This window comes from Lepidochelys kempii, chromosome 5 (genome assembly GCF_965140285.1).
Source record: "Lepidochelys kempii isolate rLepKem1 chromosome 5, rLepKem1.hap1, whole genome shotgun sequence".
Lineage (NCBI taxonomy): Eukaryota > Metazoa > Chordata > Testudines > Cheloniidae > Lepidochelys > Lepidochelys kempii.
Window position 1 is genome coordinate 100,334,664 of NC_136384.1, and position 24,106 is coordinate 100,358,769.

The following is a 24,106-nucleotide window of genomic DNA, read 5'->3' on the forward strand; positions in this document are numbered from 1 at the left end:
TCCACTATTTCTACAACAACCCCTGTGAACAATCTATTTACAGCACCAACTCTGATTTTGGGCCTTCTCCCCAGGACCTGAGGGGAACAGAGGTCTCCCACCCTTGAGGCCTCCATGTTGCTGAGCTCAACTAGCCCTAGTCCCCTCTCCCTCCTCTTTGACATGTCCTTCCTGCCTCTTTATCAGCCTTGGTCTGATGGGGCAAATTGGCTCCTCCTCTCATTCAGCTGGCCAGCCCAACTGTCTGATTACCCCCATCAGCTTTCTTAAGGGGAACTAAATTAACATGTGAATGATTAGAGTGTAGGCTCACCAGTTCACCCCCTGCACTCTGTCACAGGACAAATTAGGAGTTTTAAGAATCCCAAGAATGGTATTGGTCCATTAGTAGATGTGAATGGTAGAATTCTCAATAATAATGCAGAAAAAAAAACCCAAATATTTATTGAACACTTCTCTGTTCTGCATTGGGTGTGGGAAACAGATAATATTGTCTCATCACATGCTGATGGTAATACCCTTTCAATTCCACTAGTACCTCTATAGGATGTTAAACAGAAGCTACTAAAGTTAGACATTTTTAAATCATCAGGTCCAGATAACTTGCATCCAAGAGTTTTAAAAGAGCTGGCTGATGATCTCACTGAACCGTTAATGTGGATTTTCAATAAGTCTTGAAGTACTTTTTTTTTTTTTTTAAAGGGCAAAAGAGATGACCTAGGTAATGATAGGCCTGTCAGCCAGACATTGATCCTGGGCAAGATAATGGAGTGGCTGATAACAGGACTCAATTAATGAAGAATTAAAAGAGGGTAATGTAATTAATGCAAATCAACCTGGGTTTATGGAAAATAAATCCTGTCAAACTAACTTTTTTTTTTTTTTGTGAGATTACAATTTTGGTGGATAAAGGTAATAGTGTTGACATAATATACTTAGAAGTCTTTAAGCCATTTGACTTGGTATCACATGATATTTTGACTAAAAACCTCAGTCAACATAAAATTAACATGGCACACATGAAATGATTAAAAACTGGCCAGCTGATAGGTTTCAAACTTGTAATGGTAAATGGGGAATCATTAATGAGCAGGTGTATTTCCAGTGGGGTCCCACAAGGATCTGTTCTTGGCCCCTTATGCTATTTGACATTTTTAATCAATAACCTGAAAGGAAACATAAAATTATCACTGATAAAGTTTTCAGATGATACAAAAATTGGGAGAGTGGTAAATAATGAATAGGACAAGTCACAGATACAGAGCAATCTAGATCACTAGGTAAACTGGGCACAAGCAAACATGGGTTTTAATACAGCTAACTGTAAATGTATACATCTAGGAACAAAGAATGTAGGCCATACTTACAGGATGGGGGGACTCTATCTTGGAAAGTAGTGACTCTGAAAAAGACTTGGGAGTTGTGATGGATAATCATCTGAATACAAGCTCCTAGTGTGATGCTGTGGCCAAAAGAACTAATGCAATCCTTAGATGCACAAACAAGGGAATGTAGAGTAGGAGTAGAAAGATTATTTTACCTCTATTATAGAGCTGGCGCTAGGCATAAGCAGACTAAACAACTGCTTAGGACATTGAGCCATTCAAAGGGGCCACCTATTAATTATTAGTATGTGGGGTGGGGGCAAGATATTCCTGCTTCGGGCCCCCAGCTGGCTAGCACCAGCACTGCCTCTATATTTGCCGCTGGTGCAACCATTGCTCAAATAATGTGTCCAGTTCTGGTGTCCACAATTCCAGAAAGATGTTGATAAATTGGAGAGGGTTCAGAGAAGAGCCAGAAGAATGATTAAAGGATTAAAAAACATGCCTTACAGTGATAAACTCAAGGAGTTCCATCTATTTAGCTTAACAAAAAGAAGGTTAAGGGGTGACTTGATTACAGTCTATAAATATCTACATGGGGAACAAATATTTAATAATGGGCTCTTCAATGGAGCAGATAAAGTTATAACATGAGCCAATGGCTGGAAGTTGAAGCTAGACAAATCTAGACTGGAAATAAGGTATAAACTTTTAACAGTGAATGTAAATTAACCATTGGAACTACACCTCTACCCCAATATAACGCGACCCGATATAACACGAATTCGGATATAACGCGGTAAAGCAGCACTCCGGGGGGGCGGGGGGGGCGGGGCTGTGTGCTCCGATGGATCAAAGCAAGTTCGATATAATGCAGTTTCACCTATAATGTGGTAAGATTTTTTGGCTCCCGAGGACAGCGTTATATCGGGGTAGAGGTGTATTTACCAAATAATTCTCTGTTGGATTCTCCATTACCAACGATTTTTAAATCAAGATTGTATTTTTTCTAAAAGGTTAGCGTTAGGCCATAGAACTTCCCCGTAATTATTCCTATGTTACACAGGAAGTCACAGGTTTCTCAACCCATGTGTTGGGACCAAAAATTGGGTTGCCAGAATATTTCAAAGGGTCATGTGGCAGCAGGGCAGTAATTAGGGCAAGGTGACACCCAGGGTGCAAAGCTGGGGTGGGGGGAGAGGGGGAAGAGAGAGAGACAAACCCTGCAGCAAGCATAGTATTGCCACCCTTACTTCTGCCTGGCTTCTGGCTGCAGCGCTGCTTTCAGAGCTGGGTGCCTGGCCAGCAGCCGCTGCTCTCTGGCCACCCAGCTCTAAAGGCAGTGCCGTTGCCAGCAGCAGCGCAGAAGTAAGGGTGGCAAAACCATACCATGCCTAGTTATAACACTGTGTGGCAGCTCCTATCCCACGGGGCTGCCTGGGCTCGCCTCCAGGCACTGCAACTTCTGGGGCCCCAGCACCACCCAGGTTTGGCCCAGTCGTCATGACAAAAGCAGTCTGAGTAGGCCAAATTTGAGTGAGTGGCACTGCAACCCCGTAAGCCAGGTCACATCTCCACTCACACAAATTTGGTCAAGTCTGGAGGGGGAAGGGGGGCAGGGCCAAGCCTGAACAGCGCTGCAACCCTGGAGGAGCAGAGAGCCAAGCCCAGCCAACCCCAAAGCACAGGAGCTGCAGAAGCTGCCGCTGTGGGATGAGTGCTGGGCAAGACCCCTCAGAAACCACATCAGGGCCTCCACCCCAAGACTATTTACTGGATCGCAACAGGCCATTAACATTTTGAGCCCAAAAACATTGAGAACCATTGGACTAGATAATCACAATGGTCCCTTCTGGCCTTGGAATCTATGAGAAGGATGTAGATCCAGCAGTGTTTATAGAACACAAAGCTAAAGCTGGTATGGTATGCAGTGAAAGAGCATATTTTCTCTATAGTATATTCAGAAACTTGCTGAAACTAGAAAGGAATGTACAGAAGCTTTGAAAGGGAGGACTCCGGCAGAAATCACACGGCTTGATTCAGAAAAAGGGACTGTAATTTTCTCTCTCCAGCTCTATCATTCAACCACCAGAGCAACGCAACTCCAGGAGGATAGGGCAGGAGTTGGTTGCAAAGAACTAAAGCTTAAAAAAAATTGCTTCCACCCCACACCTACCCCAGACAGAGAGGCCTTCTGTGCATATAAGATACACAGATAAGGGAAGAGAAGACAGCAGTTGAGTAATACAGGGAGCATACAGATGTAACAACACTTCAGAAAAGTGCAAACAATGTATTACTTTGTTTGATGTGTCCACATGCTTACAGAGAAAACAATGGAGGATTTCCTGTACACCAGGGATTCTCAACCTTTTTCTTTCCTCCCCGACCGCAACATACTGTAAAAACACCACTGCCATGGGAGGGGCAAGGGTGGCTCCAGGCTTCAGCTGCAGGTGGTGGTGGTGGAGGAAGGGCTCTGGGTTTCAGCTTCAGGTGGGAGCTTCTGCCCCACAGGGCTGAGGGGGGGGTCTTGAGGACTTGGGGCTTCTGCCCCATGGGGTGGGGGGTAGCTTGGGGCTTTAGCCCCATGGGGCAGCTTCTGCTGGAGCTCTGGGGTTCTGCCCCACGGGGAGCCGGGACTCAGGCCTTCTGCCCAGGGGGCAGGATGTGCTGAGGCTCATGGCTTTAGGAGAGAGCAGGGCTCACAACTCCAAGCTTCAGCTGCCAGGTACCCAGGCTCAGGGTGGCCCTGCTTGGCAGCCCCCTGAAAAGGCTCACGGACCCCCAATAAGCCAAGGATCCCTGGTTGAGAACTGCTGCTGTACACCAAGCCGTGTAACCCAATTCTTCTCTAGTTCAGTCTCCAAATCCTTCTTTCTAAACTATCCCTCACAAAGAGTACTGCTATGCAACAGCACCCTGAAAGGGCAAAATTTGTAATGAGGACTTAAATTCAGAACACACACTTGTCTTCAGTTCGTTCCATTGCAGAACAACAAAGCAAAATTGCAGCCAAATATTTTATAGAAACAACGTCCAATCTTTTCATCCTGAGGGACAAACTTATTTCAGGAAGCCCATCGTCCCCTCTCTCTCATTTTCTGTACTGTAAAAGGAAGAGAAATCATCTGCAAGTCCCCTGCCAGGAATTTATGTGGTAAGGGGAGGGTAAGCAATCCCCAGCAAGCATAGAGCATGAGGCTTGTTAAGGGCAGGAATGCAGCATTCTCCAGCTATCCCCAGCCAGCAGGTGGTCCCTTGGGGACCATAGCCAGCTGGCACAAGTTAGAGAAGACCCCATGCTGCTCTCAGCTTCTCTTCCTTTTCCCCACTCCTGGACTACCCTGGGTGGAGGAGGGTAGTGGGTGGGAGGCGAGCCATCCCTTGCTAGGTCCCCTCCTAAGTTCAGGCAGAGCTAGTCAAGCTCCTATCTTGCTCTCCCAGGAGCTCCCTCAGCCTGGCTGGTAAGCAGGCAATGGAGTAGCCACAGCTACCATTCTCTTCCCTCTTCTGCAGTGCCAGGGATGTGCTGACCTGAAATGGCAGGGAAGGGACAGCAACTGCTCAGATCACTCCTGGCTCACACCAAAGCTACTCTGGGTGCAGCAGGGAAAGCAGTGGAGCAAACACTGCTCCCAATCTCCGCATAGTGATAAATCAAAGCCGAAGCAAAGCCACAGGGTCTGAGGGCATGTCTCAGGGAGCATATTTTTAACACATAGGAAGAAAACGTGTATATCACTCACAAGTTGCCCTTAAAGGCCCCAGTTTAGTGCCTGGAGGACCATAAGTGTCTCTCCGGCCACAATGGGATCCATTCTGTATCATACAACTAACACACCCACCGACCCACCAAGTCAAAACATAAGCCACTGTCAGCTTCACACCTAGAGCTTCTTCTGCTCACTTCCTAACACCACAGTTAATTCTCCCTCTCACAGGTCTCAGTGCCCTGGGGACCTGTGAGAGAGAATATTCTGAGGGAGTGCAGCATGCCCTGCTGGAATGTTACCTAACTCTCTGAAAATCATTAAGTGGGAACACTCACCTGTCCCCCCCGTTACATGGCATACTGCAGTGGGAATGGTTATGCAAGAGCAGAACTACCATTTCAAAATAATAGTATAGCATTCTCGTTGTCTGTTCTAGAGGGGACCGAAGGGATATCTGTGAATCACAGCTTACACAATCCAGTCATTATTTTACATGCCAAACAAGATGAAGAGGCCACCGCTGCAACTCCATGTGCACAGGGGCATTGCAAGGAGTGATATTTTAAAATCAATCCCATTCCTAGGAGAATTAAACATCACTGAACTATACGACAAGTGTGCAAACTCCTCTCTCCATAACCTCACCTCCCATTGTGCTCTTTAGTTTAAATACACAAAGCAGATATTGAATTTGACCACAGGCAAACAATCTACATTCTGTGCAGCAGCAATTTAGAGAGATGACTTGCTGGAGCACATGGTCATGAGAAACCCGTTATTACTTCTGCAAATTATCAAATATTACTGTGAATGAAGGAATTGTGCAGCCACCAGCTTCAGCAAGAACACTCCAGACTGTAACATTTTAACATTATTTTTAATTTGTATCTTGTAGTAATCAGCACACACACTCCTGCCAAACAATATTCCCCATTGACCGGCAACTGGTTGTACTAATCAAAACCAGGTGGTTATTTTTTACGTTGTGAATTATGCTGTATTTTATCATTTCTGAACTGTGCCTTTTTCCTGGATTTTCCAACAAACATATTTATGTATTTTTACATGTAATATTTATGTCAATGTCATGATTACCAAGCAATGATATATATAGTGGTAAAATCAGGGGACTAGGAACACTTCAGTGAGAGATGCCAGTGTGACATACCAGGGTACAACCTAGACTAATGAGTAGCTGTGTCACCCCTACCCTCTAACCTGAGGTGCCCTTTACAATGCCTTGCTGCTCACAAACAGCCTTCAGCGTGTAAGTTGCTCCCAGCTATGTCTCTGTGTGTGGTGCAGCCAGTCAGCTACACTTTAGCTCTTACCATCCTTAAAAATCACCACAGGGTGACCCCAAAACACTCCCTGTCTCAGATTTTCCCCAGAAACATATATGTCCCATACTGCCCAACCCTCTCTTGGAGAGTACAAATACATTGTATTTGAGTCCATTATTCCTTTAAAGGGAATAATATGCACACATTACTCCAAATGAGGTTATCCAGACACTTCAATTTGAACACACTGGATTAGATAAAACAACAAAACAAGTTTATTAACTACAAAGAGAGATTTTAAGTAATGATGCATAAAAGTCAGAAATGGTTACAAGAAAAAGATAAAACTCTTACTAGTATCTACTTAAGAAACTTTCTTAGTTGCAATGCAAACTCTCTCATCATATGCTCCAGCAGATTACTGACCAAACTCTCTAGGTCAGGATTCCTCCACCAGAGTCCAATTACTTCTCCCCATTTGTCTCTTAGGTGCAGTAAATGCGATGGGCAGAGAGTGAGAAGGATGCCGAGGGGTGTTTGTCCCCACTCTTTATAGTTTCAGTCTCTCTTCTGAAAAACATTTCCAGCTGATAAACAGGAGCCAAAGAGGCTATGTGGAAGGATATTCCCTGCTTGTTTTTTCACCTGCTTTAACTTCCTTTGTATTCCCTTCCTGCTTGATGACTCTGTTTACTGCTTAAATGCAAATGAACCAGAGCACACATTCCTTTGTTTAGGACAGACCTGTTTGCCAACTTCTGCTTGGGTAGGGCTGTGGGGTTTGGAACGTGTGTTAACAACATCATACAGTGGGATCTTATAACTTCATATACTATGTTGTCATACACATTTTACCAGGACAATATTGACCAGCAATTCATGAGTTTTCAAATGATACCTTACAAGGCATACTTTGGATAAAGATTATTACAATAGTGAGTAGGGTGTGACTACAGGGGTATATTCTGTTACAGTTGGATACTTGTGAGAATTAGACCACTTATTCGGGCACCTAAATAAGGACTTAGAAGCTTAATTTTAGGCATCTAGTGTTAAAAATCTTAGCCCAGAAGATCTAGGTTCTATTCCCAGCTCTTCCTCAGATTCCTATATAATCTTGGGCAGGTCAGCTGTGTCTCTTAGTTTCCCCTATCCATAAAATGGGGCTAACACATACCACAGTAAAATTAATTAAGATCCTCTGATGAAAGGTGCTATCAATTATCTTGTAAGAATACCATGCTGTTAAGCCCTCTTCCCCTACATCATAGATTTTACAGGTTGATGGCAAACAGCATTCCAAATTACACATAAAACAGTTTGTCTAGCCTTAATGATTAAAAGTGATGGATTTATTAATATCTTTTATAGTGACTTGGGGGGCAGAAGGCATACAATAGAATGAGCCTTCAGCACTGCTTAGGGGACTAGCTAGTGCAGGAATGCCCAAAGAAGTGCAAGATAAAATCTACAAGACATAGCATACTGACGCTGCACTCAGCTTTAATGCAGAGACGCAGCATGCAGAGATTACAGGTCTCTGTGTACAATGTTTGATTTTGTTCATCACACATCATAATCTGTTGTGTCAATGGGATAACAGCCACCGTAGAACTGCATAGGGCACTTGTGGCTACTCCTAGTCTGGCTTCTATGACTACAAAAGAACCACCACCAGATATCTACACATTTTCAACTCTGCCCGGAAAAGCAGGTTACTCTTTTTCAGTGTAGAGATGCAACACAAACGGAACTGAAAATTTTAAAGTAGTTTATATTAATGTAAGAGTAGAGTGAGAAAATGTGTTAAACTTTAAGATGAATTGTTATGACTGGCACTTGATTACAGTTCACAAAGTGAAAAATTTTTTCAGCCACTGTGACAGACTAGATTAAAAACCCACTGCAGAGAGATCACTATATTAAGAACAACATTATACTTTAAAGACCAAGATACCAAACCTATCAATTTGTTTATAGTGCTAGTTTAGAGCTCCTTGGCCACTTTGTTTACATAAGATTTTTAGCAGTGAGCCCAGAATTTTCTTATGCTAAAATACAATCCAAAACATCATGAGCACATAGTACCAAGCAATGGTTTACTCTGAATAGATTTTTACCGACTGTATAATGTTGAAATACATGCAACAGCATCCTGAACCATAGCAAATGGGAGAGGCAGTACAGTCTATTGTACAATAGGCAGAACATGGACCAAATCCGGACCACCAGATGCTTTTGAACAGCCCCCGAAATCTTTTTATTTACTTATTATTATTATTGTTGTTATTTTTAAATTATTTTCTCTGAAGTCCAGACCTTGAGAAAAAAAAAAATTGACGACCCCTGGTCTCCTGGATAGAGCACTGAACTGGTACTGAGACCTGGGATCTATTCCTGACCCTGCCACTGGCCTTCTAGATCACCATTCTGTGCCTCAGTTTCCCCCATCTTAAAATGGGGTTAATGATACTGACCTCTTTTGTATAATGCTTTGATATCTAGTGATTAAGCTAAGAGCCCGGTATTATTATATTATTATTGTTGTTATTATTATTAAATGCACTGTACTACTAAAAATTTGGAACAAAAAGAGGAGCAATTTTAATGCCCTAATTAATATATGCTCTTCTCTCTGCAGAACCACATTAAAAAGAGGACCCACTCAGCACTCATTTCACAGGCAAAACTCCCCTAGACTATTTTAGAATAGAGGACATAAAAACATTCTGTTTAAAAATTATTTTGTTTCCATTGTCCATCTCCTGTATTCTTCACTTCTCTTTCACAGGTCTTGATTATTAATCACATCTGTGAGACAATAGTGAGTTCAAGTGAGAGAAATGGCAATGGGAGTTGATGAAGGCAAGTTCCACTAGTATTAAAAATCTTTTCCACAATAATCAACGTTTAGGTCACGAGCAGAACAAGCAGACACACCACAGGGAAAGAAAGATCCTGCTTTCACGGAGATTACCATATTTATCAAGGGTAAGTGGAGAGAAATACAGAAAGCATCTGACATACAATAAATAAAAAACTTTGCTTGTAAAGAATATCAGTTAAGGAAAAAAATAAGCTCCAACAGGCTTTAGCAGCTCTTTAACCAAGTCGTTCCTTGACAGCATAAATCCACCTTCACAACTCTCTTTCTCCCCTTATCTGCTGTGTCTCATCGCATCACCCCTGCTGATTCAGCACATCCCTGTTGCTATCCTCTCCAAAGCAGTGTGAAAGTTACAGCTGCACCTATCCCTGAAGAACCCCCAAAACAGGGGGGTAAGGAAATATTGCCTGCCCTCCTCTTGGAGTTAATACTCTCCCAGCATAAAACTGTCTCCTCTGCAGCAGCGGGGGTATTTTTCAGCCTTGTCATCCCTAGACCTCTGACTTTGTCTACATCTTCACTAGGGAATTAAACATAAACTACCCTTCCCTTATGTTCACCAGTTCATCTGAACTTCTGGGAGCCCAAACGTACATCAGGCTCCGGTGGCTGGATGCATTTTCACCAGTGTGCTAGCACACAAAATGGGTCTGGTCACTGGAGCCATTTCTACAGTGGACTCCCACCAGTTCAGCTGAACGGGATTTTCAATAGGTTAAACTCCATACTGTAGACAGAACTTAACAGCAGAAAGCAGTCTGCCTTTTTGCCTGCCTGTGTGGGTGCAGGTTAAAACAGAACAGGGTCTTGTTCCTGATGTCCAGTGTACAATGCCTTTCCTTCCCACAGGTGTTTTAAGGATTATGCTCTCCACTCATCTGTTGGAAAGTGCAAGGAGGGCTTTCCTGACGATTACCTCTCCACCATCAGTGTGCTTCTTCCTTGGACCCCATAAGCCATCTTAACAAAACTTAGGTTCTAAATTCATATGGCTAAATGGCCAAGAGATCAGAGGTTTTTGTTCCTAACTCTACCCTCTTCAACAAAAATAGAGCAGGAGGCAGCGATAGCTCAACACAACTGGATCAAAGTCCTTTACTTGTTCAGGTAAAACTCAAGATTTGAAGGCAGCACAAGTTTCCAGGTTCTCAATAGCCATGGCCATACCGGGCACATTGACAAAACAAAAGTCCCACCAGTTCTAATAACAGTTCAGCTGAACCATTTTTAGAACTGATGGTAATCCTTATGTCAGTTTCCCCAGCGTAGGCAAAGCAAATATGTTTTTTTGTAAGAAAAGTCCTGCTAGAAAGGGATTCATAGATTCATAGATATTTAGGTCAGAAGGGACCATTATGATCATCTAGTCTGACCTCCTGCACAATGCAGGCCACAGAATTTCACCCACCACTCCTCAGAAAAACCTCTCTCCTATGTCTGAGCTATTGAAGTCCTCAAATCGTGGTTTAAAGATTTCAAGGAGCAGAGAATCCTCCAGCAAGTGACCATGCCCCATGCTACAGAGGAAGGCGAAAAACCTCCAGGGCCTCTTCCAATCTACCCTGGAGGAAAATTCCTTCCCGACCCCAAATATGGCGATCAGCTAAACCCTGAGCATGTGGGCAAGACTCACCAGCCAGATACTACAGAAAATTCTTTCCTGGGTAACTCAGATCCCACCCCATCTAATATCCCATCACAGGCCATTGGGCTTATTTACCATGAATATTTAATTACCAAAACCATGGGGATCTCAAACCCCATTTTCCTATTTGTAGTGTTGAGGCAGAGACTCTTACTTAGCACCATCTATTCTTGCTTCTAGATTATTAAATTAGATTAATCAAAGCTGCTAGTGTGTCAGATACACTATCCAACAAGTTCTTGCAGCCTATCACAAGTGACAGACACCCATCACCACAGAACCTGAGCAACATCTTAGGTGTCTCAAGGCCAAGATTAACTTGTATCATGCTCATGTAGTAGGATACGATGACCCCTATGCTCCTTTAAAAAGTTACCTTCTGTTTATTCCACATGAAACCAAGCTGAGCATCTGTTTGACATTCTCATCAAAAGCACCTGAGACAGGGTTTCAAATGCAAAATTTTCTAAGATGCCTAAAAGATACATTTACCTTAATGATGTACGATGAGAAAATATATGTGGCACAACACTGTGCTCTCTCTGGGTATTCTGTGCTATCCATGACTCAGTCACTGAGTAACTCACAATCATTTTGCCCTGTGTGCGTCGTTTAAAGTAATTGATTTTCTCAACACACACCCATACCAAATATTTATGTTGGTTGAAGACATTAACACAAATGAAATTAAACAAGTACTTAGATGATATTTTAGGAGCAAAACATTAGCTAACAGATGAACTAATCCAGGGATTGGCAACCTTTGGCACGCGGCCCGTCAGGGAAAGCCGCTGGTGGGCCAGGACAGTTTGTTTACCTGCAGCGTCCATAGGTTCAGCCGATCGCAGTTCCCACTGGCTCCGATTCACCGTTCCAGGCCAATGGGTGCTGCAGGAAGCGGTGCAGGCCAGGCCACCTCTTACCACAGCCAGCGTGGGCCTGGAACGGCGAACTGCAGCCAATGGGAGCTGCAATTGGCTGAACCTGCGAACGCTGCAGGTGAACAAACCAGCCTGGCCCACCAGCGGCTTTCCCTGCCAAAGGCTGCTGATCCCTGAACTAATCCAACCCAGTGTATCATTATTTACTTGGCACCAACATACTTGATGTTTTGCAGACAAGGTCTGTACTTCAAAGAACCTATGCTATGCACTACCAAACTTTAGAGTATGCATGTATATATTGCTCCTAAGTTATAAGGGAATTCCAATAGAATTACATCGGATCACTGCATGACCACCTGAAGAATACAGCCTGATAAATCAATTAAAAACCACAGCTGAAGGAAATAATGATAATTTGTCACGTATCATAAAGCATTAGCTACAACATTTTACAGATTTCAGGCTGACGACTTTTTCCTAACTGACCTTATGGATCTGTTAACTAGTACCTGGTGAGGAATGCTGCTTTTCGACACACACTGTCTATTTCTGGTCAAGTGTTTTGGGCTTGAGGTACAGCTGTTCACCCAGTCCCTCTCGCAAGGGGATGGCAGGGTAGTAGTCTGTTTCCTGAAAAAAAAAGTTGCATTTAAGTCAAGTATAATCACAATGAATGCGTCAAGCTGTCCTGCACTGACTCAAGGCATGAGCACCAATGGCAGGGCAGATTGTTAAGAACCAGGGCACAAACCCCAAATGGTTGTGAGCTCAATACTTAGATTTCACCAACCAATTATCAAGTGTAAACTCCTTAGGCACTATAACTGTCTTAACATGAAACCACAGTCTCCTTGGGTACACCGACTCGTCTTGCCACCCAGGTGAGCCTACCTTTGTGACAGATGGTCCCTTACACCAAGTATCACAGCAATATTCTGGTTACTTCAGTCCCAAAGAACAGTAATTTACCCCATGCCAACTGCACTTTAGATCTCACACCAAAGACAACACTTGTAGCCAATCCTATAATAAACTAACTAAAGATTTATTATATACGAAAAGCAAATGACAATTATTTACAAGGATAAAGCAAGTAAATATATATAACCACAAGTGAGTTCCAATCTTAAGATTCAAAAAGTAATAGAAGCTCCAATAATAAGCAAGCTCTATAGGACTTTTAGGGCTAACCCTGTCTAAGCACTGAGATCTTTTGCTTACGCCCCCCAGGGTCCAAGCCACATAAAGATATAGTTCCTTATTAGGAGTTTTTATTCCCTTTCCCAACTCTGCTTTGAGCTGCAGACTCAGCTGATGGGAAGAAATCTCTTGCATCACTCATCTTAATGGAGGGGTTGGGGGGGGGGGAAGAGTAAACAACAAAGTCTTTAGTCCTCTTTAACATTCCACACTAGTCCATCAAGTATAGGGAAGCCTTCCTTGATTGGCAAGACATAAAACCTCTGTTGGAGACCAGCATTTCACACTAGTCTGGTGATTTACACAATTACAGAGGCTTACAAAAGAAACGCTCAAATGTTACCTTACAATATGGATACCGATATTATAACTGAGATTAAGGCAGGCAGCAACTCACAGGCATTCCATAAAGTCTAAACACTAAGCACACCCTTATAATTCTAATGCCTATTTTAACACTACTAACACACAGGTGAGCCAGACTGGTTCCAGCTGTGTATTTGTCAGTGTTCAATGGAGACAAGGGGACCTTGGAATGAGCTGGCACCTGGCCTGTGAGCACCACAGAAGAGTGATCATGAAGCCTGGAGTACGGACATCCATAAGAAAAGGAAATTAAAGCAATTCCTTCTAAGCTAGCTTGTCTGCTTGAACTGTCCCTGGCAGTAAAGTGGAAATGTTGCCTGCCAAAGGGGAATCTTCAGCATTACTATTATTTGCTATGGTAGCGTCTAACCAAGTTCACAGCCCCATTGTGCTAAGTGCTGTACAAACACAATGAGAGACGTAACTGCCCTAAACAGTTTACAATCTAAGCCCTGGTCTACACTAGGACTTTAGGTCGAATTTAGCAGCGTTAAATCGATGTAAACCTGCACCCATCCACACGATGAAGCCCTTTAGTTCGACTTAAAGGGGTCTTAAAATCGATTTCCGTACTCCACCCCTGACAAGTGGATTAGCGCTTAAATCGGCCTTGCCGGGTCGAATTTGCGGTACTATGGACACAATTCGACGGTATTGGCCTCCGGGAGCTATCCCAGAGTGCTCCATTGTGACCGCTCTGGACAGCGCTCTCAACTCAGATGCACTGGCCAGGTAGACAGGAAAAGAACTGCGAACTTTTGAATCTCATTTCCTGTTTGGCCAGCATGGCAAGCTGCAGGTGACCATGCAGAGCTCATCAGCAGAGGTGACCATGATGGAGTCCCAGAATCGCAAAAGAGCTCCAGCATGGACTGAACGGGAGGTATGGGATCTGATCACTGTATAGGGAGAGGAATCCGTGCTATCAGAACTCCGTTCCAGTTTTCGAAATGCCAAAACCTTTGTCAAAATCTCCCAGGGCATGAAGGACAGAGGCCATAACAAGTTTCACGCAGCACTGCTTCGGATCCCTAAGGAGCTGAGGCAAGCCTACCAGAAAACCAGAGGGGCGAACGGCCGCTCTGGGTCAGAGCCCCAAACATGCCGCTTCTATGATGAGCTGCATGCCATTTTAGGGGGTTCAGCCACCACTACCCCAGCCGTGTTGTTTGACTCCTTCAATGGAGATGGAGACAACACGGAAGCAGGTTTTGGGGACGAAGAAGATGATGATGATGATGAGGTTGTAGATAGCTCACAGCAAGCAAGCGGAGAAACCGCTTTTCCCGACAGCCAGGAACTGTTTCTCACCCTGGACCTGGAGCCAGTACCCCCCGAACCCACCCAAGGCTGCCTCCTGGACCCAGCAGGCAGAGAAGGGACCTCCGGTGAGTGTACCTTTTAAAATACTATACATGGTTTAAAAGCAAGCATGTGAAAGGATTACTTTGCCCTGGCATTCGCGGCTCTCCTGGATGTACTCCCAAAGCCTTTGCAAAAGGTTTCTGGGGAGGGCAGCCTTATTGCGTCCTTCATGGTAGGACACTTTACCACTCCAGGCCAGTAACACGTACTTGGGAATCATTGTACAACAAAGCATTGCAGTGTATGTTTGCTGGCGTTCAAACAACATCCGTTCTTTATCTCTCTGTGTTATCCTCAGGAGAGTGAAATATCATTCATGGTCACCTGGTTGAAATAGGGTGCTTTTCTTCAGGGGACATTCAGAGGAGCCCGTTCCTGCTGAGCTGGTTGCCTGTGGCTAAACAGAAATGTTCCCTGCTGTTAGCCACAGGGAAGGGGGAGGATTGATGGGGTAGCCACGAGTGGGGGGAGGCAAAATGCGACCTTTTAACGAAAGCACATGTGCTATGTATGTAATGTTAACACCAAGGTTTACCCTGAAAGACTGTAGCCACTGTTTTATAAAATGTGTCTTTTTAAATACCGCTGTCCCTTTTTTTTCTCCACCAGCTGCATGTGTTTCAATGATCACAGGATCGTCTCCTTCCCAGAGGCTAGTGAAGATTAGAAAGAAAAAAAAAACGCACTCGTGATGAAATGTTCTCTGAGCTCATGCTGTCCTCCCACACTGACAGAGCACAGATGAATGCGTGGAGGCAAATAATGTCAGAGTGCAGGAAAGCACAAAATGACCGGGAGGAGAGGTGGCGGGCTGAAGAGAGTAAGTGGCGGGCTGAAGACAGGGCTGAAGCACAAATGTGGTGGCAGCGTGATGAGAGGAGGCAGGATTCAATGCTGAGGCTGCTGGAGGACCAAACCAGTATGCTGCAGTGTATGGTTGAGCTGCAGCAAAGGCAGCTGGAGCACAGACTGCCACTACAGCCCCTGTGTAACCAACCGCCCTCCTCCCCAAGTTCCATAGCCTCCACACCCAGACACCCAAGAACGCGGTGGGGGGGCCACCGGCCAACCAGCCACTCCACCAGAGAGGATTGCCCCAAAAAAAAGAAGGCTGGCATTCAATAAATTTTAAAGTTATAAACTTTTAAAGTGCTATGTGTCATTTTCCTTCCCTCCTCCACCATCCCTCCTGGGCTACCTTGGTAGTCATCCCCCTGTTTGTGTGATGAATGAATAAAGAATGCATGAATGTGAAGCAACAATGACTTTATTGCCTCTGCAAGCAATGATTAAAGGGAGGAGGGGAGGGTTGTTACCTTGCAGGGAAATAGAGTGAACCAAGGGGCGGGGGATTTCATCAAGGAGAAACAAAGAGAACTTTCACACCGTAGCCTGACCAGTCATGAAACTGGTTTTCAAAGCTTCTCTGATGCGTACCGCGCCCTCCTGTGCTCTTCTAACCACCCTGGTGTCTGGCTGCGCGTAACCAGAAGCCAGGTGATTTGCCTCAACCTCCCACCCCGCCATAAACGTCTCCCCCTTACTCTCACAGATATTGTGGAGCACACAGCAAGCAGTAATAACAGTGGGAATATTGGTTTCGCTGAGGTCTAAGCGAGTCAGTAAACTGCGCCAGCGCACCTTTAAACGTCAAATGCACATTCTACCACCATTCTGCACTTGCTCAGCCTGTAGTTGAACAGCCCCTGACTACTGTCCAGGCTGCCTGTGTACGGCTTCATGAGCCATGGCATTAAGGAGTAGGCTGGGTCCCCACGGATACATATAGGCATTTCAACGTCCCCAACAGTTATTTTCTGATCTGGGAATAAAGTCCCTTCCTGCAGCTTTTGAAACAGACCAGAGTTCCTGAAGATACGAGCGTCATGTACCTTTCCCGGCCATCCCACGTTGATGTTGGTGAAACGTCCCTTGTGATCCACCAGGGCTTGCAGCACTATTGAAAAGGACCCCTTGCGGTTTATGTACTCGCCGGCTTCTTGCTCTGGTGCCAAGATAGGGATATGGGTTCCGTCTATGGCCCCACCACAGTTAGGGAATCCCATTGCAGCAAAGCCATCCACTATGACCTGCACGTTTCCCAGGGTCACTACCCTTGATATCAGCAGATCTTTGATTGCGTGGGCTACTTGCATCACAGCAGCCCCAACAGTAGACTTGCCCATTCCAAATTGATTCCCAACTGACCGGTAGCTGTCTGGCGTTGCAAGCTTCCACAGGTCTATCGCCACTTGCTTCTCAACTGTGAGGGCTGCTCTCATCTTGGTATTCATGCGCTTCAGGGCAGGGGAAAGTAAGTCACAAAGTTCCATGAAAGTGCCCTTACGCATGCGAAAGTTTCGCAGCCACTGGGAATCGTCCCAGACCTGCAACACTATGTGGTCCCACCAGTCTGTGCTTGTTTCCCGAGCCCAGAATGGGCATTCCACAGCATGAACCTGCCCCATTAGCACCATGATGCATGTATTGGTAGGGCCCATGCTTTCAGAGAAATCTGTGTCCATGTCCTGATCACTCACCTGACCGCGCTGACGTCGCCTCCTCACCCGGTATCGCTCTGCCAGGTTCTGGTGCTGCATATACTGCTGGATAATGCGTGTGGTGTTTAATGTGCTCCTAATTGCCAAAGTGAGCTGAGCGGCCTCCATGCTTGCCTTGGTATGGCGTCCGCACAGAAAAAAGGCGCGGAATGATTGTCTGCCGTTGCTCTGACGGAGGGAGGGGCGACTGACGACACAGCTTACAGGGTTGGCTTCAGGGAGCTAAAAATCAATAAAGCGGGTGGCTTTACATCAAGGAGTATTTCAGGCAGGACTTCACGGAGGGTTCCAATAAGAAATGGTGCACCTAAGTTATTGTTCTTATTGGAACAAGGAGGTTAGTCTGGCCTCTGATTGATACATGGCTAGATTTACCTTGCTGCACCTTCTCTGTGAGTGACTGCAGTGTGACCTACAGGAATGAGTCCCCTTGACGGGTGGGGGGGGGGGGAGTAAATGAGTACAAAACAAATCTGGTCTATTTCTTGTTTTGATCCACTCCATCTATCTTTTACTTCTTTGGCTGGCAGCAGACGGTGCAGAAGGACTGCATGCCATCCACATCTCATGGCTGCTCGGCAGAAGATGGTACAGTACGACTGCTAGCAGTCCGTATCGCCTGCCCGCTCACCATAAGACGGTTCAATAGGACTGACTGCAGGACTAAAGAGAATGACCTGATCAAGTCACTCCAAATTTAGTCCCTGTGCCCATGTCTGCCCAGGCGCTCCTGGCCGACGTGGCCAGGAGTACCTCGGACATGACGGTGACGGCTACCAGTCGTACTGCACCGTCTGCTGCCAGAAGGCAATGGGTTGCTGCTACTGTGTAGCAATGCAGTACCACATCTGCCAGCACCCAGGAGACATAGGGTGACGGTTACCTGAGCGGGCTCCATGCTTGCCGTGGTATGGCGTCTGCACAGGTAACTCAGGAAAAAAGGCGCGAAATGATTGTCTGCCCTTGCTTTCACGGAGGGAGGGAGGGAAGGGGGGCCTGACGATATGTACCCAGAACCACCCATGACAATGTTTTAGCCCCATCAGGCATTGGGATCTCAACCCAGAATTCCAATGGGCAGCGGAGACTGCGGGAACTGTGGGATAGCTACCCACAGTGCAACACTCCGGAAGTTGAGTGTACTGTGGAAGCACTCCGTGTACTAGCCTCGGTACTGTGGAAGCACTCCGCCGAGTTAATGCACTTAATGCACTTAGAGCATTTTCTGTGGGGACACAGACACTCGAATATATAAAACTGATTTCTAAAAAAACGACTTCTATAAATTCGACCTTATTCCGTAGTGTAGACACATCCTAAACAAGCAAGATAGACGGGTAAAAAGGAAGCATTATCATCCCCATCCTGACGCAGCACATACCGACAACATGACTTGCCACGGTCACATAGGAAGCCTGCAGCAGAAGTGAAAACGCAAGCCAGGTTTTCCAAGTCCTGTCCTATGCCTTGACAATAAGGCCAGCCTCCTTTCCAAAACAGCTTATGCAAGGGATATGCTCAATCTCAGTCGAAAGGTATGGTCCTACAGTCATTTGGGAGAGGTGGACCCAACTGTACACGGATTCATCATTTATACATCCTTCTGCTTAATAATCCACAGCCACCTCTGGTTAACAAGATAGCAGCAAGAAACAGATGGTGAAATAATCAACAGAAGAAATTCTTGAATTATTTATTACCTAAAGAATTTCTAAACCATATTTTATTTATCTTTTTAGTTTCTCACCCCACTCTGTTTGAGCATAGCTATGTCAAGATAGCAGATTTTTAAAAAAGTTAAATAGTCTATAACAATCTATTTGGACTTGTTTCTATTTCTTAAAACAAGCAATTTCCAAACCCAAGTTCAAGGTGTGAAAACTGATTGATGGTGTGTGGTTTTTCCCTTGCTGTCTCTCCCAGCTCAAGAAGAGTCCCAGGGCGTGGGGTAGGATTGTTTTAGTCATGGCACGATTTTGCAGCTGCAGGACAAAAGGACACTGCAGCGTGTTTTTTGAACAGTGAAAGATACATTATGAACATTAGTGTCAATTTTATTGTTACAAGCTGCACACACAATATTGATTTTCCAGGAAGCAGCAGGAAAGTTATACATTGGGCTAAAAATTAACACACCATCATGGCCATAATTTTGGCTCCTTATAGAGAGGTCAACAGTTATAGATACTCAACCGCCATGTAAATCTCATCATTGTTCTACAATGACAAACATAAATGGTATGGCCATTCTTATGTTCTTAACTACATGAAGACCTATGCCGCTGGAAACAGAACCCACCTGCCTCTTAATCATACTCCTGACTGTAGTACAAGTTATTTTTGACCTTTTACTCTAAGGTACATTAAAACCTCATTAAGATGTCCTTTGCTTTTTATTAAAAAGACCAATGACAATGTTGTAAACTCACTTATGTTATCTGAACATGCACTTTAAATTCTAAACCCCTTAAAATATAATACATTATCATCCTCAATATCTCGGCAGAAGAGCCAAGATGTATGATCAATGCTGCTGGAAAGAAAAGCAAATAAGTGGATTGATGGGACACTGTCATCTGTAGTTTGATACTAGTTGAAGTGGATAATAGAGAAAAATTTTCAATGACGTTAAAATTATCAGTTGTACAAGTGTTTTTTTAAATTAGCCTAATTTTCTATCAACCAAAGTTTGTGTAAAACCAAGTTTGTTCCACTGGACAACACACACATTCAGAGGACAGAGAAATACAGAAAGAATGTGCCATTGCTTTCCAACACAGCTCCACAAGGTATTCAAAGAAACCACACAATCTGTTTATCAGCAAGTAAGGAGAGGCTGCAAACAGATTAGCATGTAGGTGCAGCCATGAAACTACAGAAAAGTTATAGTTTGTGGAATGTGAATAATGAGGTGGAACTGTTCCGAAATAGAGTGAAATTTGCACTCAGGAACTCTTCCAATAGGTAACTTGTATCTTAAGTGTCCATTTTAAGGCCTTGTCCACAGTTAACTGCAGCATAAGAATTTCCCATTGTTGAAATATCACAACTGCAGCTCCAATGGGGGAGCCTCTAGCATAGATGAGGTGCTGAAATGCGCTAGCATTACTGTGTTGCCTAAACATGCTCTGAGTAGGGTTAGACGACATGATGGAAAGTGCACAGGGTGCCTTGTCTGTTCTAATGCTCCCACCACTGGTACCATCAGTGGAGTGGCAATTGTAGGGGGAAAAAAAAAAAGCAGCTCAGTGTAGACACAGCCAAAAGGGACTGCCTTGTCAAATCTGGTTTCAGGTTTAGGTTTTGTATCAGCAAAATTTTAAAATATCTAAGACCCACAGGAATGTTTCCATAAGTTGGTCTTTAACAGAAGCTTTTTCTTTCTCTCTTTAAAAAAAAAAAAAAAAAATGTATAAAACAAGTTAACATTCCCTGACAGTATTTCCAGCAAAAACATTGCAGCATCCTGGTGTAGGAGAACATGAAAATAACTGACTAGAAACAGACTACAAACTAAACTGAAACTATCTGGTCTATTTACATCCTTGAAATGGAGTAAAATGCAAAAATCAAACAAATACCAAGAACAGGGAAACCTTAGATTTTTAAACGCTTTTAGCTTTAGCCCTCTAGCAAGTGTTATTAGTAATACACATCTTTTAAAAATGTAGCATTTAATCAGTCAGTGCCAAATCAACATATCCAGGGGGTTCAGTACCTTGATGTCCAAAGATCTCAAAGACTTTACAAAGGCAACCATTTTTAATCATATTTTTTCATTACAACTTAAAGGATTTTACTTTACTGTTCATTTAACAAAAATAAATTCAATCCTGGAAATCAATTTGCCTTAAATGTAAGAGAACTTTGATGTTCAGCAGACAAAGCAATACTGAATGAAGTTCCCTAAAGAAATTAATGCTTTTCTTTTTCATTTTCAGGAGCTGTGAGATTTCCAACGCAGATCTTAAGAAATGTGTTTTAAATATTTAAGAAGGAGAAAAGTAATCAAGGAATGATCAGGCTGCAAAATACCCATTTCATTTGCTATTGTAGAGAGGAGTATGCTCCAGCTTATCTATTCAGTTCTTAAATCAGAAGTTTTCACAGAGTATTAAGTGTCACTACTGAGGACTCTTCCAAAAATACCTGAAAATGGCCATGCCAGTCAAGGACAGCATACACATTTCCCTAGGGAAACAACATTCTGCATCTTTTACTTCATAACACTGTATTCTTAAAAAAGATTATTTGTTTTATGAAGGATTCCTCCTCACTGCAGATAACACAACTTTCTAGGTCCGTGTGCAGCTTTAAGGTAAATGTTTGTCTTTTGCAATTACTCATTGACCTACTATTCACTTACCCTGGATGTTGCCAAAGATTTGCGTGTCTGCCCTCAGGAAGCAGTTCTCTCTTATTAAGGGGGGTAATGCCAATTGCAGCTTCTAGAATGGTTATATATTTCTTGTACCTCATTCTGCCTCTTTCAACACACCACCAAGCTAAGTTACAATCAGTGTTCAGATGCAACATCTGAAGTCATCTCTCCTCAGAGATCCAAGCTTCTGCCTTTCTAAACCTGCTGCACATTATAAACTGGAGTAATAAAAATAACTTTTTGGGGGGGGGGGAGGAGATGAGACTAAAATAAACTCCTGACAGATTCCCCTGAAACGTCATTGTTACATAATTCAAACGATCTTTGAATAAAGCACTAATGAAAACGATTCAGAGACAATCATGGTTCTAAGCCTTGCTTTATAATGTACACTCTCCAATTTGCTAATCCTGAGCTAAATCTCTGAGGTTTATAATCTTCCAAGTACTAACAGAGTATTGGTGATTTCTCTCTCAGATCAACTCAAGAGTTAGTAAAGATGTATTCACAGAAGTTGATATTGTCATCGATGCATCCGATGAAGCGAGCTGTAGCTCACGAAAGCTTATGCTCAAATAAATTTGTTAGTCTCTAAGGTGCCACAAGTACTCCTTTTCTTTTTGCGAATACAGACTAACACGGCTGCCACTCTGAAACCTGATATTGTTTCAGTTACTTCAGAATAGAAGTACCTACTCTCTCTCACACACACACACACAAAACCCACAATATATGAGGGCTCTATTCATCTTATGTATGGTCTATTTAGCACAAAGTTGGAAGGCAAGGGAGAAATGTTAGAAATGTTCACTTAAGTGGTGGTTACTTATACAGAATTAAGCAAGCTAGAGACTCCATTATAATGCCTCCTTTTATACCCTATATAGTACAAATGCCACCTCACACAACTATGGAAACCATTTTCCATTTGTTGAAATTATTCCAACCCAGGCAAATTCCTGCAGATACCAATACCTTCAGGTATGTTATCAGGGTAGAGAGAGAGTGGAATGGGCATGATGGCACTGTTTCATGTTAGATTGGGGTAGTGCCCAAGCCTAGAGGTAAAATTATTCAGGGGAGATCAAAGAATCACGTTTGAGTCCAAAAAGACTTATTAAGGCTCTAACACTCTGTGTGGAGATATACATAAATACATACATACATACGCACACACAGAGTGTTTGAGTGTGAGTGTATGCATGAGAGTGATTAGATCTTTATTTTAAAAAGGGGATAGGAGGAGGGGAAATGTTTGACCTGAAGTCCTGGGCCAAAATCTTCCTTCCTTTCACTGTTATGCAGTGTGCCATGTCTAATACCCTCTGTCCTTAAGATGCTTCTATTTCAATGGTGTTGGATTTATATGGTCTGCAAGGCACTTCAGGATATTTCAGGATGGAGAGCATTCTCTTACATTTATACATCATATTATTTATTGTACGGCCACTCCTACCTTCAATCTTAAATAATAAATCCTTGAATAGTCACTTTACTACTTATTATAGTAATTTCCAGCATTATTGGCATGTCTACAGAGCAGGGTTATATGCACTACAAGAGTGCGCTTTAGAAATCGCACCAACTAGTCCATGAAGACCCTGCGGGTGTATATTAGAAGTTCCTTAGCGTGCATTCATGTAGTGCACTGTGTTAATATGCACTAGGGATCTTCTAGTGCGTACTTGTAGCGACTACACGGACCCATTTGTGCGCTTAGAAATCACACCTCCATAATGTGCATGACACCCCCGTGTAGACAAGTCATGCTATGTTGACTTTATCCGGTAGCCTTATTCATAGCACCACAAGATACACAAAGAAACTGAATACTGAAGGCAAGTTTTAAGGGAGCACACAGTCCCAGGTGCGTTATTAGATAGCAATTCATTGGATCGGTCTCCCACAAACAAGACAAAATTCAACATCCACAGGTTCAGCAAGAGGCTACTAAAGATAATGGGCAGGTGGAAGCAATATTATTTCTTCCTTAACTAGCTATATAAATGGCTAACCACACTATAATTGCATCTGAATGCATTCCCATGTAGAGAATATGTAGTGTGAAAATGTGTAATCATAGAATATCAGGGTTGGAAGGGACCTCAGGAGGTCATCTAGTCCAACCCCCTGCTCAAAGCAGAACCAATCCCCAGTTTTTGCCTCCTCAGGGATTGAACTCACAACCCTGGGTTTAGCAGCCCAAAGCTCAAACCACTGAGCTATCCCTAATATTTTAATCAAGTTTCTTGTAACATTAAAATGGCAAGGTGGAAATGAAATTGACATTGCAACAATGTTTTTTCTATATAAAGACCTTCTGCTGCTCTGTTTCATTTTAAAAATCAAAAGCCTCAAAAAATGTAAGTCTGTAGATGGGTATATTTGTCTAGACTCAAACAGATTCTGTGGCAATTGAATTCCATGCCTGATAGCCAAAAAAGCACTTAACTACAACTTTAAACATCTGTATACAAAATATTAAGAAGAAGA

General features: G+C 43.5%; 1 protein-coding gene and 1 long non-coding RNA gene across 9 annotated transcripts in view; one reads left to right on the forward strand and one right to left on the reverse strand.

Moving 5' to 3' along the window:
* LOC140911684 (uncharacterized) overlaps nucleotides 1-22,505 on the forward strand; it is a 100,772-nt gene extending 78,267 nt beyond the window's left edge. Inside the window, exon 7 of one of the 3 annotated variants that reach the window (XR_012159085.2) lies at nucleotides 21,174-22,505. This is a non-coding gene — a long non-coding RNA (uncharacterized LOC140911684). Of the gene's footprint in view, nucleotides 1-702; nucleotides 895-15,280; nucleotides 15,783-21,173 lie in introns of those variants that run through there. The other 2 variants (XR_013635841.1, XR_013635842.1) reach the window with 2 other exon arrangements.
* Nucleotides 1-24,106, reverse strand: part of TJP2 (tight junction protein 2) — a 94,304-nt gene that overhangs the window by 54,349 nt on the left and 15,849 nt on the right. For 4 of the 6 annotated variants that reach the window (XM_073345179.2, XM_073345180.2, XM_078852885.1 and 1 more), the window contains one exon: nucleotides 12,250-12,370. The gene's annotated coding sequence lies outside the window, so the exon portion shown is untranslated. Of the gene's footprint in view, nucleotides 1-12,226; nucleotides 12,371-24,106 lie in introns of those variants that run through there. The other 2 variants (XM_073345176.2, XM_073345175.2) reach the window with 2 other exon arrangements.